General features: G+C 32.3%; 1 protein-coding gene across 6 annotated transcripts in view; it reads right to left on the reverse strand.

Annotated features, from left to right (window-relative positions):
- PCDH9 (protocadherin 9) overlaps nucleotides 1-19,165 on the reverse strand; it is a 1,035,500-nt gene that overhangs the window by 765,496 nt on the left and 250,839 nt on the right. The gene's annotated exons all lie outside the window — the stretch shown is intronic.

The raw sequence follows: 19,165 nt of genomic DNA on the forward strand, positions 1-19,165 counted from the left end.
TGTCACATACAGGCTAAGAGAAGCAAGGAATCAGAAGACACATGTTCAAATGTCAGTTATGCTCCTTGTTTTGTGACATAAGATTAATAACTTTATCTCTTTAGACCTTATGTTTACAACTACATAGCTTGGGAAATAGATCAATTTGCAGTCCGTCAATCAACTTGGAAGATTAGAGTGTTGGGGAGGTGACTACAGAAAGAGAGGACACTCAACAAAGATGTATCTTCCTGGGATTTATTCAACCAAATTTTTGGAGGTAGCCAAGTAACTAGACAATAATCAGAGGAATCCCTTATATCCTCTCAACATTGGACCAGCATTAGGTCTAATGCAAAGGAAGTTGCCCACAAATTTAAAGAACTACATCATATAATTTCAGCAAATTGGTGGATGGCTTAACACATTGATCAGGGTTCCTCTGATGACCACTCATTGAATGAGCTAAGTGAAAGAAGTTGTAAAATTGTGAATTTCAATATAAATGTATAATATCATATAGCAAAATCTGGTTGCTGCTCTAACTTTCTACAAGGTATTTTTTCCAAAAGTGGATATTTCAACCTACAAGTAATGGAAAATAAGGGTCTCTTTAGGACTGTGCTCAAAACAACACAGGGGATATGAGGCAGATTACAAGACCATAGGGTGTTGAAACTAAACATATTAACACAACTGAGGTGAGAATGAGTGGAAAGAATAGTCCTGAGACATTTTAGACCTAGGTAGGTCCTACTACATTTTATATTCTCTAAATATGCTCTTTACAGTTTGTTTCATTGTCTAAAGAAATCAGCATTCTGAAATGTGGTAGTTGAATTAAGGCAATTTAGAAAACGGAGATGAATAGATTTCATTATTACTTCCCTTTATGAGATATTGCAGTCAATCACAGAAATTCTGATGAGACTTGTTTTGAATGCCTGGCCATTGCTTGTCTAGCAACTGATTATTTCTTCACAGAGAGGATTTTCTATCTGCTTAATGATAACTGACAGGATTCCTCCTTTTTCAATTCACTTTCCTTTGCATTTGTGTAAGTGATAGAACTAGAGCCAAGTCAATGCCTCAGACGCTGCATTATGCCTGTCTAAAAGCAAGGGAAAGGAAGTGATGAGAAATCTGCTAACAAGTAGAAAGATCAAAACACTAACAATGTCATATTATTTCTTATTTTGAATTTTTCCTTAGAAACAACTCACTTCTTCAATGATGTGGTCTGTAATATAGTGTTCAGATAATGTGCTATATAAGATCTTTCATGCCCTCAGATTAAATATTTAAATTAAAATGGAAAGTAAAATAGCCAGAAAGAAGTAACAAATGTTCATGTTTACAAAATTCCTCAAAAATATCATTTTTTTTCCAGGATTGAGAAATCTAGGCTCTGTTTATACTTGTTACAAAAAAAAAAATTAACTTGGACTTTTTAAGCATCCTCGCTTTCTATACCTCCCTACCCTGGTAATAATAAAACTCTAAACCTTTAAACTGGGCTTAAATTTTGCAATCCATTTATTGAACAAGCCTGCAATGAAAAATTAATTATTAAACAAGTGCCTCAGGAAGACATCAATGGCCTTGTCACCCATACACAAGATTGATAACATGTCATGGTCCCAAAGCAAGGCAGGGCCCTGATGACACTCGAATTTAAACCTAGAAGGGTAATACTAAGCATGTCACAGCATAAGTCACATTTTAAATTTATTTTTTATTAAATGTTAGATAGAATAAATTCATCCAGGCCTTCCAGTCTCAGTTTTATTAAATGAATTTGCACTCTTTCAAATGTAAAGAATGGTCCCAGCTTCTCAAGGGCATCTGACATCCTGAAGCATGAGACACCAGTAAGTACAAAAGGCAAAGACATCAGACAGTGATGTATGCACTTGCATAAGGGGTGGAGTAGGGTATTTGAAAATGCTGAGTATAACAAAACTAGGGCACGATACACCCCGAGTCGGAAAATCACCTGAAGTCAGAGCTCTGCATGAGTGCTAGTGCATGAAAGTGTTCAATAGTGAGAAAAAACAGAAGTGAGAAAGGAATAACGATCAAAATTACATTATTAGAATTTAGGTTATATGTGTATATAATTGTTGCAAGTGAATTTTAACAAAAGGATAAACTGAGGCAGCTCTTTGAGCAAGGTAACATTTATTGAGAGGTACATGAACCAATGAAGATTATTTAATATTGGGGTAATGCCTGCTAATTTTCCAAAACTATGGTTTCTTTTCTGTCCATATACAGAAAAAAAATCATTTTACATTATACCCAAGCTAGAAGAAGGATAAAAATAAGATCGACAAATACTGTTAACAAACAGCAAAGTGAAAAAAGAATACTCAACTCCTAGTTTACTTCTGTTTCCTCTGTCATGAGACATATCTAAGAGGAAGAAGCCACAGTTATATGAAGAAAAGTTAAGAACAAACTAGCTGTTTTAGATGAGTTTATGTCTACATATCCAAAGTCAAGGGAATAAAAGGATTTATGAAGATTGGGACCAAACAGATCATTTAGGCTCATACGTTCCTGTTACAGATGAGCTTGTTCCAGAAGGAGGATATGATTTACTCAAGAATAATTATCAGAGATGAGTTGAGAACCAAGGTTTTCCACTCAAAAGTCCAATACTCTTTCCATAACATTTCAATTTAATTTTAATTCATTAACAAACATTTATTAAAAGCATGTGACACATAAGGCATTGTCCAAGATGCTTAGACAAATGAACACAAAATAATACATCTCTTATCCTCAAGGCACTTACTATGTATGAGGGTGTCACATCATATAGAAAGGTAAGTAATTATATACAAAATATATTCAAAGTAATTTCAGAACAAAGAAGCTGTTAATAACTGAAAATGTTTTGTGTGGGAGGTAGCAACTGGACTGTGCTTTAAAGGAAGTTAGGATTCTATAAGGCAGAGTAGGGGTGGGATTACATTTCAGACAGCTCAGAAAAGTGTGCAGACAGGAAATGGAATGTCACATATGGAGAAGCAGTTAATAGGTCAGTTTGATATGAGAGTTAATGTGAAGGTTGAGTTGACAAGACTTGACAAGAAATTGGATATATAATAGTAAAGTAAGGAATAAAGTTTTGAGCATAGATATGTTGGAGAATAAAAATGTTATTCATAGAAACAGAAAAGCTAGAAGGAGGTGGTTTGGGACAAAGGTGATAGCGTTGTTTTCAGAGCACAAAGGTGATCAGCAACTAGATAGAAATTCTAACTAGAGTTTAAAAGAGAAGTAGCAGCTATGTATAGATTTAAAAATCATGTAAATGGAAATGACAGCTGATGCAGTGAATGGTCACTAAGAAGATGTTATCCACAGTATGTTTTTTGTGTATAGACACTGTACAGCTTTCAAAAGTAAAATTTTAAGCAAAATAAATTTAGCATTTAAAAGAATATTTATTTTGACAGAATCCTCATCCTTCATTCTTTAAAGTAGGGTTAATTAAATTTAAGAGGAAAGGGAGTCAAATTCTACTTTTAAGAGGACAATAACAAATTTAAATATTTTTGATACTTTGAAATTATCATCCAGATGTCTAATCTTCTGGCTCAATTCATAGAGTAATTAATTTATTCTCAGATTATTTTTATCCATATTAAAATAAAGCATATAATAACATGCAATAATAATGGTGATATTTTTTCTAATGTCCTTCACATACCTACAAAATTCCTAAAATGTTAGTTTACTTAAAATTACATTTGATAATATTATTTCCCTTCCTGACATTGCCATAGAAAGAAAACAACAACAAACTAGTGTAGATAATCAAATAATTTGTATAAGGTGAAGACAAAATTCAATGAGAAAAATAAGATTAAAATTCAATGGTCTCTGCATAAATGGTTAGTATGGAATATAATAAGCCATGAGGTTTATTTAGAAAATAGTCAAGAACAGTTAAGAAAACTGTTGTATGAATTCATATAGGATGCTTCTATTTCTATGAAACTCCCTAAAAAGCATGTCACAGAAATTAGCCTATAATACTTACAATAGATACTCAGTAAACATGGAATGGAAAAGAAGGGGAAATGAGTAATGAATTCATATAGGATGAATATGAAACTCCCTAAAAAGCATGTTACAGAAATTAGTCTATAATACTTATAATAGATACTCAGTGAACATGGAATGGAAAAGAAGGGGAAATGAGTAATAGAAAGGTAATGAAGAACAAAGAAGGGAACAAGGGGAAAAAAAAGAGAGGGAAGAGATTGGGAGAGGTAAATACAAAAGAAGAAGCAAAGAAAAAGAAAAACTGATTTCACTAGTAGTAAACTTGCAGCATTATAGAGCTGAATGGCAGATAATGAAGGTTTGATTTGATTCTTAATGATAACAAAACAAAAACAGGGAAATCCCAAAATGGGAAAAGCAATGGAGCAATGGTTTTTTCCCTGGTTATCATGATCTGGGAATGCTCTTGGTGTAGCATTCTAAGTACCTAGGAGACAAATTTCAATCCCTTTGGTTTAATTAGGACCAATGTTGTTTGGTTCAGACTGAAAGACAGAAAGTGTGCAACTTGGAGAAAAAAATGACAGAGGAAAGTACTGTGAAAAGATACTGAAATAATAAAAAGTTCTCCATCAATGGGAGGTTAATGGAATCACATATAAATAAATAGATAGATAGATAGATAGATCATTGCAAAAAATAAATAAATAAATAAATGGAATGGATGGGTAAATGAATGAATGGGTAAATAAACAAACAAATAAATAGATGGATAGAAAATCTTTTAGAACTGATCCTTAGAATAAATAAATAAATAATCTTTCAGAACTGATCCTTAGCTAAAGCAAAAGCTTGAATAAATAAATGACATTAATTTTAGCCTTTACTTCTCATTCACATGGTTTCCTTTTTCTTCACTTTACTTTTTGGGATTTCTCTTTAGGGAATGGATCTTCATATATTGCAGGGAAAGAAAAAGATTTGGACATGACCCTGCTGGAAAGAATTTCTTTGAATAATAACATGTTTATGTAGAGTTTTATGTGTACAATGCCATTTAAATCCCTCAACCAATCTGATATTTTCAACACTACCTTGAAGTGGTCATCGCATGTACAATTATTGTCATTATGTGGATGATCTAAAGATAAATTGCCTTGGCTAAAGTACAATAGATAGTAAGATATGAAGCCAGAATCTAAACATGTTGTGGTTTTTATTATTTTTTAACTTCATATAGTATTCTTTGCACAATATAATATCATTTTTCTTACATATCATTGTTAGTTCTTGAATATATTTCAGACAAGGCAATTCTGAACAATAAGTCCTTGTTGCTATGTACTCAAGTTGAGTAAAAGATATCTATCACTGAGGAATTTCTTTACTCAGAACTTAACACAGTTCATGGAATAATAAATTTTTGATTGATTAAAAAATAAAATGAGATGTCTAAGTACCACACTGGTTGCTTTGGAATATAAATGGTGTAGAGTAGAGGTATCAAAAACATGATATGTAACCTTTAACATTCCTAAACCAGATTAAAATGTAATTGGGAAATATTTTTATAATAAATCTAAATATTCAATAGCATACAAATAACATTGCATTTTAACAATAAATATGCATACTATATATATATAAAGCAACAGAGAAGAAGCAAAATATGTACCACTATCACTACTACCACTATCATTACTACCACCTCTACCATCATCACCACTTTCCACAATTGTTCAATTATTCAGCAGCAGGAAAGAAATGGGGGGATGGATACTATTGCTTTTGGGGTAAGATTAATTATATATTTATTGAATTAAATTGAATATTGTTGACTTTTAAGTACAGCTGTTTAATAAGATATGCAAGACAAAAATTTTGCATTTGGGTCATTAAGTTGATTGTTTTTAATTAGCATTTAAATATTTTATTTATTTATTTCAATACATATTTCTTTATGAATATTGGCAGAGAAAAATCAACAAAAGGGAAAAAATCATGGGAGAGAAAAAATAGAAAAAAAGAAGTGAACATATCATGTCTTGATTTACATTCAATCTCCACAGTTCCCTCTTTGGATGAAGATAGTGTTTTCCATCCAAAGTTTATTGGCATTGCCTTGGATCACTGAACCACTAAGAACCAAATCTTTCATAGTTGATCATTGCATATTCTTGCTGTTATTGTGTACAATGTATTCTTAGTTCTGCTTGTTTCATTCAGCACCAATTTGTATAAATCTTTCCAGGCTTTCCAAAATCATCTTGTTTTTTCCAATTTTTTACTACCACAAAAAGAGTTGTAACAAACATTTTTGCAATGCTACAAACATTTTTCTCTTCTTTATGATTTCTTTGGGATATACTACCAGTAGTAGCACTGCTGGATCAAAAGGTATACACAGTTTCTCTTTGGACATAGTTCAGATTGCTTTCTAGACTGATGGGATTATTTCATAACTCCACCAACAATGTATTGGTGTCCCAGTTTTCCCACATCCCCGCCAATATTTATCATTTTGTTTTCCTGTCATCTTACCCAATCTGAGAGGTGTGAGAGGTGAGAGCCAATCTCAGACTTGTTTTAATTTGCATTTCTCAAATCAATTGTGATTTAGAACATTTTTTTCATGTGACTATAGATAGGTTTAATTTTATCATCTGAAAAAATTGTCTGTTCATATCTTTTCACCACTTATTAATTCAGAAATGACTTGTATTCTTATAAATTTGACACTGTTCTTTATATATGTTGGAAATAAGCCTTTATCAGAAATACTAGCTATAAAGATCTTTTCCTAGCTTTGTACTTCCCTTTTAATCTTGCTTCTACTGGTTTTATTTGTGCAAAAACTTTTTTTTTAATTTAATGTAATCAAGGTTGTCCATTTTGTCTTTCATAATGTTCTCTAGTTCTTTGGTCATAAATTCTTCCCCAAAGATTTGATAAGTAAATTATCTTTTGCTCTTCTAATTTGTTTATGGTATCATCATTTATGACTGAATCATGTATCAATTTTGACTTTCTTTTGGTATGGAGTGTGAGATGTAGGCCTATGCAGAGTGTCTGACATATTATTTTCCAGTTTTCCCAGAATTTTTGTCAAATAGTGAGTTCTGATTCCAGAAACTGGAGTTTGGGGATTTATCAAATACTAGATTACTATAGGCTTTGATTGTTATGCCATGTGTATCTAATCTATTCCACTGATCCACCACTCTATTTCTTAGATTTCTTAGAAACCAAATGGTTTCGATGACTGCTGCTTTATAATATAGTTTTAAGTTTGGTACTATTAAACCACCAGTAGATATTAATTTTTATTACATGCCAGACTTTATGATAACTGCTTTTCAAAATCATCTCATCTAATTTTCACAGATTATTTTAAGAGCTAGGTGATTGTTAATTTCGTTTTACAGTTGAAAAAACTGAGGAATACAGAAGTTATGATTTGCCTAGGATTATACAGCTATTCAGGGTCTATGTTTGTTTGTTTGTTTGTTTGTTTGTTTGTTTGTTTTAATTCAGGTCTTTCTGACTTTATCTATCCATATCTATCTATTATGTCAGTTGCACTAGAGTATAATATTCTATGAAAAAGAAAATAAGGAAAGAACTCCATAAGAGAAGTTGCAATCCCACTGGCAAAAATAAAAATCTCACAGTTCTTAATGTAAACCTGAATTTCTCAAATCAAAAGTTCATAAACTTGAAACTATAAGTGCATGAAATTAGAAAACGTATCCACTCAAAATTTTGATATAATGGGAGAGGAAATAGGGATAAAGGTTCTGTAGCATACTTACAGATAAATAAGCCCAGAGTATGGTAAGAAGTAAATGCTAAAAAAGGTAAAACTATTCTTTCTAGCTCTCCTTGTATTGCCAAGAAAAATTCACTAACAATTTTAATTGGCTTAAGCCAAGCATTAAGTAGAAAATTAACAACTAAACAACAAAAAATTTTGATATCTAATATGCTAGAAAATATCCCAAATTATATTCTACTGAAATTGCTACATATGAGATATTTGTTACTTTTTTACAAGTTGACATTGCCTTTTAAAATACTTATAATTCAAAGTGGAATTTGGAACAAAAGTATTTCAAATTATTATTTTTAGTGTAAGAATTCAGACATTATAATTTTTATTTAGTATACATAATATCAGTATATTGTGTTATCATGGATGGATGTAAACATATGTTCATATTTATTCATATTCATATATATATATATATATATATATATATATATATAGTGAGGATACATATGTACATACCAATTACAAAAGGACAATTTTAGACCTAGTGAAGTTTTATGTAAATTAGATTTGGGGAAGAGTTTAAAAATAGCTTCTTTTTCACCAAAACAATACAGCTCCACACCCATATATTTGTGATAGACAATGAAAGTGTTTAATTCTCATCTAGTCATATGTTACTTATCCATTTTATAGATTACTTATAACAGATAATTCATCTCAAGTTGTCATGCTTAACTTCATAGGCTATCCTTTTGCTGTCACTTGAAATATATTCCAAGGAACATATACTAATGTTAATAATAATATAAGCAGCACATAATGATAAGGTACATTCTTGATAAAAGATAATAAAATGCAAAGCTAAGAATTATTTCAGGATTTTTCATTACTTGGTCTATAACCAAAGGAGACCAAAAAGAAACAAAAGAAACCCACATGTACAAAATATATTTTATTTATTTTCATTTATTTGTTTATATTTATATATACTTTTTTTTGTTAAAACAAAGAACTGAAACAAAGGGGGTACCTATTCATTAGGTAAAAACTGAACTATTTATGATCTATAAATGTAATAAAATATTTCAGAGAAACTGGGGAAGACTTAAAGTAACTGATACACAGTGAAATGAGGAAAATGGAAGAAACTATGACATAAAAATAAAATTGAAAAAAATTTCAACGATTTATCAACTCTGACCTATGCAATTACCACACACAATTTCAAAGGACTAAATAAAACATACAAATGACTTCTTAACAGAAAGGAAATCTACTCAAGGTACAAAGGAAAATATATAGATATAGATAAAGATATAAGATGTAGCTAATGTGGGAATATTTTGATTAATTTTTTTTTTGGTTTTAATTTGTGGGTAGGTAGAAATAGGTCAGGAGACTTTAGCTCATTGTGCTGTAGGTCATAAAGAATTTGATATCACTGAATGACTTTACAACAATAATAAGAAGTAAGGAAATAGTGAAAGGGTAAATTTTTATAAAAAAATTTTAAAAAGAGAAATTAATATATTGTTAAATGCACAGAAGGCAATAGCCCAAAAGAATCACAATTTACTTCCTGAAGTTCTATATATTAAAAGAAAATCAAGTTTTAGATAGATAGATATAATGGCGAGACACAGATTCATGTTAAATCTTTTCTTATGTTCTACTATGTATACAAAACTGCTCACTTGATATGATGTTTGAAACTGCAGATTTTTTTTTAAAGTCTCATAGGTCTATTTCACCAGCACTTCTCTTGAATAAGACCTTCAGATTAACAGTGTGTGAGGTACAGAACTGAGTGAAAAGAGAAGTATGGCTTGAATCCCATTTGGAAAGCATAATTTTCTCAATGGTTCCAAATGGTTTCCAATCTTTATACTTCTGATGACTGTGTCTGAATATAGAATCATGGCAGAATGCTTAACCAGCCTTGATGTCAAAGAGCCCTGCAATCAAGTCCTGCTTCTGACATTTTCCTGCTATATGACCTAAAGAAGTCACTTAATATTTCAGAGCACTAGGCAGTTACCTAAAACTCTAAGTTGCAGAGAAGATGCTGATCACCTTTGTCAGTAGTTGTTTGACCCAGATTCCCTCATACTAATGCAATCACAGCTTTAGTCCCTATCTGATTCTATGGAGCTATTAGTTATAGAACATAATGTTACAAAAATAATTACAATTCAAAGGGCATTGTGAGTACAAACTGGCTGCAATATACTATTCACAAAGATTTACATGCAAAAAAAAATACTATAAAAGATATGATTGAAAACATGTGTTTAGAGGGTAGACTTGCCATACAGCAAGAGTGAGCGATAACAAAGAAGAATTGACCTAGAATGGTTTTAATAGATAAGAAAAGATCCTATATCAAGATACTGATGGCTCTCAGCTCTATCATCTATGCTATTATTGGGCCCAGATCAGGGAGAAGTATTTGCAGAACAAGGTTCAACTGAAGTGAAAACTGTAAGAGAGCATGGGATATATAGGGGGCTAATATCTTACTTGCTAGGCCCACTAAGATAATAATTAAGCACCACATAGACCCCAAAGGGGAGAAGAGAGATCCATTAATTCTTTATATTCACATGTTAAATAGTCTGTGAAGGAGCTCCCAATCATTAGAGTGAATTAGCAAGTTTTTATTGTCTTATGATTTTTATGAGTATCCCTTTAAGCAAACTACAAATGTAGAATCTCCAACTTTCCATTAAAATGCTGTGCACTTAACAAATTATGCATTTTTTTTATTGAGGTTTACATTCACACTTAGATTCTTCTTCATAATGACTTGACCATAAGGGTAAGAGCTTACTGCACAAAATGAGATAGCAGTTTATTTTCCTGACAGGAAAGGACATACCATAAACTTTCCTACTGATTAAACTCTGGCTTTTATATCTATCAGGTAGAATCTAGTGGAAGGACACTGCTCCTTGCATTCCTAAGCAGGCAGTCCCTTAGGAAGAAAAGTAACATCAACAACCTGATGTCAAGGCTTAGTATATTTATTTACTACAACTCAAGTTCTCTAAAATGCTTCCTTGCATGGGATTAAACAAGAGGGAATGAACACTCATCACCAAATAGCAAAATTTGATTCAAAGACACTCCTCCCCAAAAAACAATAAACATTTCTTCCATCATACTTTGGTCTAGCTATCAAATAACAAGATATCTGCCATCTGATTGCATATCACTTATCTAACGATGGCTTGTTATGCACTTAATTTATCTAATTATTAAGATTATGAATAGAATTGGAAGGTGACATATTAATCAATCCATTAATTATCAATCTGTCTCCCCTTTCCCATTTTTAGCATTCTCCCTCTGGGTCTCTCCATCGTTCTATGCTATTGAGGCCTGCATTTTTTAGAGTCTACCAGTGAAACAACATTAGATAGAGCTATATTTTATAAAACTACACAAGTGGTTATGAAATCATCTGCTTTTTAACCTATCTTCTTTTTCTTGGCCCTCAAATAAAAATGTGTAGCCTCATGAAGCTTCGTGAAAATGAACAGAAAATCTATGTATAATAATATGACTTATGAGGTACATATGATATCAAAAAAGGGAAAAAGACAGAGACTAAAAAGGGGAAGGGAGGGAAAAAGCAGAGAAGGTGAATGAAGGAAAGACTCAGGGATTAGAATCAGATTGTTTAAACCTGGGCAAATCATTTTACCTGCCCAGGATCCAGACAGGTGTAAAGTTTCAAAACATATATGTGTACCTACTAAATCTCTCCCTCCGTCTTTCCCTCCCTTACATCCTCCTTCCTTCCCCTCTCCCCCCCCTCCCCCACCCTCTGTCTGTCTGTCTCTGTCTCTCTGTCTCTGTCTCTCTGTCTCTTTGTCTCTGTCAGTCTCTGTCTCTGTCTCTGCCTCTGTCTCACTCCCTCTGTCTCTCTCTCTCTCTGTCTCTCTCTCTCTGTCTTTCTCTGTCTCTCTCTGTCTGTCTGTCTGTCTGTCTCTCTCTATCTCTCTTTCTCTCTCTGTCTCTCTCTCTCTGTCTCTCTCTCTCTCTATCTCTCTCTCTGTCTCTGTCTCTCTCTGTCTCTGTCTCTCTCTCTGTCTCTCTCTCTCTGTCTCTCTCTCTCTGTCTCTCTCTCTCTCTCTCTGTCTCTCTCTCTCTGTTTCTCTCTCTGTCTCTCTGTCTCTCTCTCTCTCTCTCTCTGTCTGTCTCTCTGTCTCTCTCTCTCTCTCTCTCTCTCTCTCTCTCTCTGTCTCTCTGTCTCTCTCTCTCTCTCCCCCCCCTTCTCCCTCTCCCTCTCTGTATTCTGTCCCACCATCTCTGCACATACACATACATACACACACACACACATACTCTACATGATAAATTTATATTCAAAATGAAACATTTAAAAACTTGAATTCATAAATAACTTTTTAGCACTGCAGAACCAATATGACTTCTCAAAAGACATTTTTGCTGTGCTAGAACAGGTTTTTCTTGCCCCTCACACTTTACTCTGAATTGCTGTGCAACATAATAGTACAGTAAAAACAGCATCATTCTATTCAACAGCTCATCTGGCAGCATTTGCCTAGCAGCTGCCTTATTGTTAGGGTACCTTAAAACAAACAAAACAAACATGTTTTTCACTATATCCTCTTTTAGGTGTTCTATTAACTGTGACTTGCTCTGAAATTTTAAGGATAAAATTGAGCACAATTTTTAGAAATGTACAATATGTTTTGAAGTCAAATAATCATTTAACCTCACTTATAAGTATAAGTATGCCTCATTCTATGAAAAAATGTATTCCTGAGTAAGATGTAGGTAAAGTTACATGTAATATATATATATATATATATAAAATTATTTTTTCAAATAAAACATTTTTCTTATTAATGCATATTACAATTTCAAAGCCTTTTTTCCTTTTTTCTGTTTGAACTTCAAACAGTTTATTTGCCACAGTTTCACTGTTAATACATAATGAACTAACACTTTATATACAATATTTAGGGGCTGCAAAGCATATTAGATGTATTGTTTCATTTGAACTTCACAATAACCATGGAAGGTATGTATCGCTTGTTATTTTAGAGAAAATGAAATTAAGATTCAGGTCATAGGAACCTACATCTAATAAGTGAAAGGGTACTTAGGAACCATCTAATCCAACCCTCTTGTTTTACATATGAGAAAAGTGTGGCCCATTGGAGTTAAGTGGCTCCAAATCATGCAGATAGTAAGTGCAGGAGGCAGACTTTTAATGGACTTCAATCATCTGTCCTCCATTACTTTTTCTCACTCTGTATTTGAACCTGGCATTTTGAAGTAAAGCAAGGATGATATAAAAACACCTTATGTCTGCAGTGTATGAGGGTGAAAATAATAATGTCCACAAGGAAAATCTCAAAGAACATGGTTGTGAAACTCCAAAACTACAATCTCAAGAAAAAAGTACAGCAAGCTGTCAGACAAAAACAATTCAAATATCAAGAAGCAACAATCAGAATTACCCAGGATCTGGCAGCTTCTACAATAAAGGACATATTCTGAAAGGCAAAGGACTTGGGGTTAAAAACAAAAATTAACTACATAGTAAAACTCAGTATCATCTTTAAGGGGAGACTATGGAACTTCAATGAAGTAAGAAACTTTTAATCATTTCTATTGAAAAAAAAACAGAACTAAATAGAAATTTTAATCTATAAAAAATCTAAAACTACAAAATTTAATCTACAAGAGAAGCAGAGAAAGATAAAAAGTGGGAAAATATATATTATTTAAAAGTTAAATTGTTTACATCCTTAGATGGAAAAATAATATCTGTAACTCTTGAGAACTGTATCTGACACTGGGGCAAACAGAGGGTATCACATGGGCTGAGGAAATGTTTGTGAATGCACTCTGATGTGATGACATCAAAGAAAAAATAAATTAAGTGGAGGAAAAAGAGAAAAAAGGAGATATAATGGGACAATTAGTTCACATGAAGAGATGCAAAAGACCTATCACAATTGAGGGAAAGAAGAGAGGAGGATGAGTTTGTCTGAAGCTTGATCTCATCATTTTGGCTCTAAGAGGGAATAACTTAATTATTTAGTTGAGTTTAGAAATTTATCTAATCCTATAAAGAAATAGGAAGAAAAAGAGAAAAGTAAAGGAAGGAACAAAGGAAAAGGAAAGAGAAGAGGGGAAGGGTTGAAAGAAGATGAGGTAGATAAAATGGGTGAAAAAAACACTATTAAAAGGAGGGAAAGGAAGGGCTAGGAGATAAGGTAGTAATGGGGTGAGTAAAAAAAACACAATTCAAAGAAGGGGAAGGGGTAATAGGAGATCCAAAAACCTACTGGAAACAATTCCTAGCTTTAGTAAAGTTGCAGTATAAAACAAACCCACACAAATCATAAGCATTTCTATATATTACTCACAAATCCCATCAGCAAGAAGATAGAAAAAGAAATTCCATTTAAAATTATTGTAAACAAAATAAAATACTTGGGAGTATACTTGCCAATAAAAATCTAAGAACTTTATGAACACAATTACACAATATTTCTCATACAAATAAAATCAGATCTAAGCAATTGAAAAAATATCAATTGTTCATATCTAGGCTGAGCTAATATAATAAAAATGACAATTCTGCCTAAATTACTCTAAATGTTCAGGGTCAAACCAGTCAAACTACCAAAACATTATTTTATAGAACTAGAAAAATAATAACAATATTCAACTAGAAGAACAAAAATATAGGGATGGTGGCTTAGCAGTACCAAATCTAAAACTATATTATAAAGCAGCAATCATCAAAACCATTTGGTAGTAGCTAAAAAATAGAGTTGCTGAATCAGTGGAATAGATTTGATACACACAACACAATAATCAAGGTCTATAGCAATCTAGTATTTGATAAACCCCCAAATTCCAGCTTCTGGAATAAGAACTTACTATTTGACAAAAATTGGTGGGAAAATTGGAAAATAATATGTCAGAAATTCAGCATAGATCTACATTTCACACCCCATACCAAAATAAGGTCAAAATGAATACATGATTAAGGCATAAAAGATGATACCATAAACAAATTAGGAGAACAAGGGATAATTTTCCTATCATAACTTTGGAATAAGGAGAAATTTATGACCAAAGAAGAAATAGAGAACATTATGAAAAGTAAAATGGACAACCTTGATTACATTAAATTAAAATGGTTTTGCATAAATAAAACCAACAGAAATAAGATTAAAAGGGAAGTGCAAAGCTGGGGGGGGGGAACCTTTACAGCCAGTATTTCTGATAAAAGTCTCATTTCTAAAATATATAAAGAACTGTGTCAAATTTGTAAAAATACAAGTCATTTCCCAATTGATAAATGGTCAAAGAATATGAATTCAAAAATTTTCAGATGACAAAATTAAAGGTATCTATGATTATATGAAAAACTGCTATAATAACAATTGATTAGAGAAATGCAAATTAAAAAGCTCTGAGGTACCATCTCTTGATGCACAGAACTATATTCTTATAACCTTTCTAGTATTCAAGCTTATCTTAGATGGGTAGGGCATTGTTGTTGGTTTGTAAAATGTATTTATACATTCATTTATTTATTTTAATACACATTGCTTTATGAATCATTTGGGGAGAGAAAAATCAGAGTAAAACAGAAAAATCATGGAAGAGATAAGAAAACAGAAAAAAAAAGTGAACATAGCATGTGTTTGTGTTAATGTACATTCAGTCTCAGTTCTTTTTCTGGGTGCAAATGGTATTTTCTGTCAAGTTTATTGGGATTGCTCTAGACCACTGAACCACTGAGAAGAACCGAGTCTTTCATAGTTGATCATTGCACATTGTTGCTCTTATTGTGTACAATGTAATCCTGGTTCTGCTTTATTCACTCAGCATCAGTTCATGTAAATCTTTCCAGGGCTTTTTAAAGTCAGCTTGTTCCTCATTTTTTAATAGATTAATAATCCATTACCTTAATATACCACAACTTGTTCAGCCATTCCTCAATTGATGGATATCTACTTATTTTCAAATTCATTGCTACCACAAAAAGAGCTTCTACAAACATGTTTGCAAATGTGGGTCCTTTTCTCTCCTTTATGGTTTCCTTGGGGCACAGACCCAGTATTGGCTCCGCTGGGCCAAAGGGCATGCACAGTTTTATAGACCTTTGGACATAGTTCCAGATTGCTCTCTAGAATGGTTGGGTCACAGCTCCACCAACAATGCATTAATGTCCCAGTTTTCCCACATCCTCTCCAATATTTATTATTATCTTTTCCTATCATCTTAGCCAATCTCAGATTATAGTTCTGTGCATCAAGAGATGGAAAGGAATTGAGACCAACTAGACAAATCCTCTTTTTTTAATAGATTGAAAATTGAGAACCAGGGAGAATAAATGACTTGTTCATAATCTTTCAGAAACTATGTGCAAATGATAGGATATGAACCTTTTTCTGCTGTCACTCCAGGTCAAAAACTCTTGCCACATTACTATACATTATGAAAATTATTGTTGTTATTATTGTAATACTTGCACTTTGGGGAAAAAAAAGCAAAAATGCCATAAATATAGGTGGGAAAAAAAAAAACAACCATCATACATTCAACCACTCTTTTTTTGTCTTCTATCCTTTACATGACTTTAATATGGCTTATATCCAAATGACAAAAGCAATACTTTTGTTATATCACTGGCTACCTAGTCTATGTTCTGTTCTGTCCACTTGGCAGAGTACTATTATCAACCCCCATCATAGGCACATATTTAAATCTGTTTTCAATATTCCTCTCATACTATTATTAGCCTCAGAACATGTTCTGAAATACGTAAAGATTATTTATATAAAAATGAAAAGAAACCCATATGTTATATGGTAGGAATTTTCATTATTTCATTTGTTGCTAAACAGGTCCTCCCAATTGCATATTCATCTATGATTCATTGTTAAGGTATTTCATTTCCTATGTGTAATAACTATAAAACTAAATGATAGTTTACCATAATTATTTCATTATTTCAATTCATCATCAGAGAATAGCATTGGAAAGAAGATCTATTATTAAAAAAAGACTCTCTTTAAAACATAATATCTGCCTTGAGTTTGGATGTGCTACTACTAATCTCTTGGGAAGGTAGATGGATGGGTTCTGTTCCCCAGTGCAAAGATCTAAGAAACCTGACTGAATCTCTGATAAATCTTCTCTATGTTCACATCAGTTTTGATGAAGGTTTTTTGTGAAATGGGGAAGAGAAAAATGTTTGTGAAAAACTGCCCCCATTCTCTATAGTAGTGTTATCAGTATATTGATTTATTTCTTGGGGGAGAGTGGGCCACAAGGTAAAAAAGAAAAGAAAAGAAAAGAATAAAATAAAATAAAATAAAAATATTTCTGAACTATATTTTTGAACTGTGTTTAGTTTGAAAATGTATGGTTGAAAGTTTTACAACTGATGAATAAACAATTAAATATGTGAATTTTTATTCTTAAAATACAGCAACTTATTATTAGTGCTTCTATATAACATGTATTTATGCCTTAACAATTTCATACAAGCTTACTTAAATAAGACATCTTTGAAAGTGGGCATGTGTGCATACCCCAACACCCAGATGGTCACATAGAAAAATTCTGAACGAGGTGTACTAATTAGTGGAAAGACTGAAACCTATGAAGCAGTTACATGTATTTGAATTCATACTATTTGAAGACACAATTATGTAAAATATGGGCTTCTAGCCCAAAGAAAATGTGCTGTATAAACTCAAATAATAGTATAAATTCAAATAGCCACTTCAAAGGATTCATTATTTTCATCAATTAGCTCCAATTTTACAAATCAGAAAAGTCTTTCTATACTTTTATGACAGAAATGGCAGGACCTGAATTCAAATCCTCTGATTCCAATGATACTATTATTATTAAACTACCTTACTAATGCCAGATAATAACGTGACACCAGTGTAACAAAGAGTTACTGATATGTATATGTGTGTGTGTGTTTTTAATGTATTATCATATATCTAAATAATTAAACTTCTTTTAAGTTGCCATATTCTACAAAGAGCCCAGTTTTACAAATTTAATTTTGTTTATGAGAAATGGTCTCTCCATTTATTCCACCAGTGACACAAGTTAAAAACAAAAATAGCAAATCTTTCTTTTTTTTTTTTTTTCTATTTTAATCGGTTGTTGGGACCATGGGAGTGCTGACAATAGTAAACTATGTCTGGCAATGGAGATGAGACTTTGAATGTTGATTTCCCTGTGTGTGCATGCAGCTGTATGGTAGATTATGACTCCCAAATTGTTACCAATAACCTTATGCACCAAAAGATTAAAAAAATCCTGGGATCATTGCCATTCCAAGGTCTATGGTTCCCTTGCCTGTAGCCTCGGCCTCTTTCCCAACATGTGGATTACAGAGTTTACATAAAGGGTAAGCTAGTTCTTAGCATTTGAAAGCATTAAGACTGAAATATAACTGACACATATAGAAGCTTAGTGAACAAATTGTATACAATGAGCATTACAGGGCTGCTGGGAAGGTAACATAGAAAAGACCTACAGTTAACCTTACCTCACTGTAAAAATTAACATTAATTTTCATGTGAAATGGATAATATATCTATCATGAATGTACATTCTCTGTATATAACAAAAAAGTTCAAACAAACAAAAGAAGTTTATTGTGCTCGTCCCCCCTTTTAGTTAGAATAATTGCCAATCAGAAGCAAGTGTAGTGATGTATATTTTGCTTATCATTGGGACAAAGAAAAAAAAAGCAACAATAAAATTGAATTTAATAATGAAAATCATATAATAAATGCATATGTTTCTGTTTACATGCCTCATTATAGTTCCTTGCTAATGCCAGTTCCATATTACTTAGAAGGCAAAAAGCTTAATAATGGAAAAATGGAATTTCTTTTAAGTACTAGCTGCCTATGGGGAAAGGACTGCATCACATTTCTAAGAAAACAATAAGAACAAGGAATTATCAGTTAGTATGCCAGCTTTTATGTAGCTGATCTATATTTTAGGTGAAGATTGCAATTACTTAAAATCATTTTCTATTATATTAACCTTCAGAAAAATCACCTGCCTATATGAATATGGCTCTCTTAGATTAACTCTCATTTTGTATCTTTGTGCCTTTAATTATCTACAATGTATTTCCACTGTGAAATCCTCAAACCTCACTGGATCCTCATACCCAATAAATCTAGTACATCTAGTACATACCCAGTATATTTAGTACATAAAACTAAATAGACCAATATTACTTTTCAACTTCCTTCTTTTTTTGGCATTGGTTCCATCATCCTTCTTAGTCATCCAGGGCTGGAATGCCTTTCCTTTCCTATCTTAGCTGAAACCTTTGTTACATCATAA

Source organism: Antechinus flavipes, chromosome 3 (genome assembly GCF_016432865.1).
Source record: "Antechinus flavipes isolate AdamAnt ecotype Samford, QLD, Australia chromosome 3, AdamAnt_v2, whole genome shotgun sequence".
NCBI classification, from domain to species: Eukaryota; Metazoa; Chordata; class Mammalia; order Dasyuromorphia; family Dasyuridae; genus Antechinus; species Antechinus flavipes.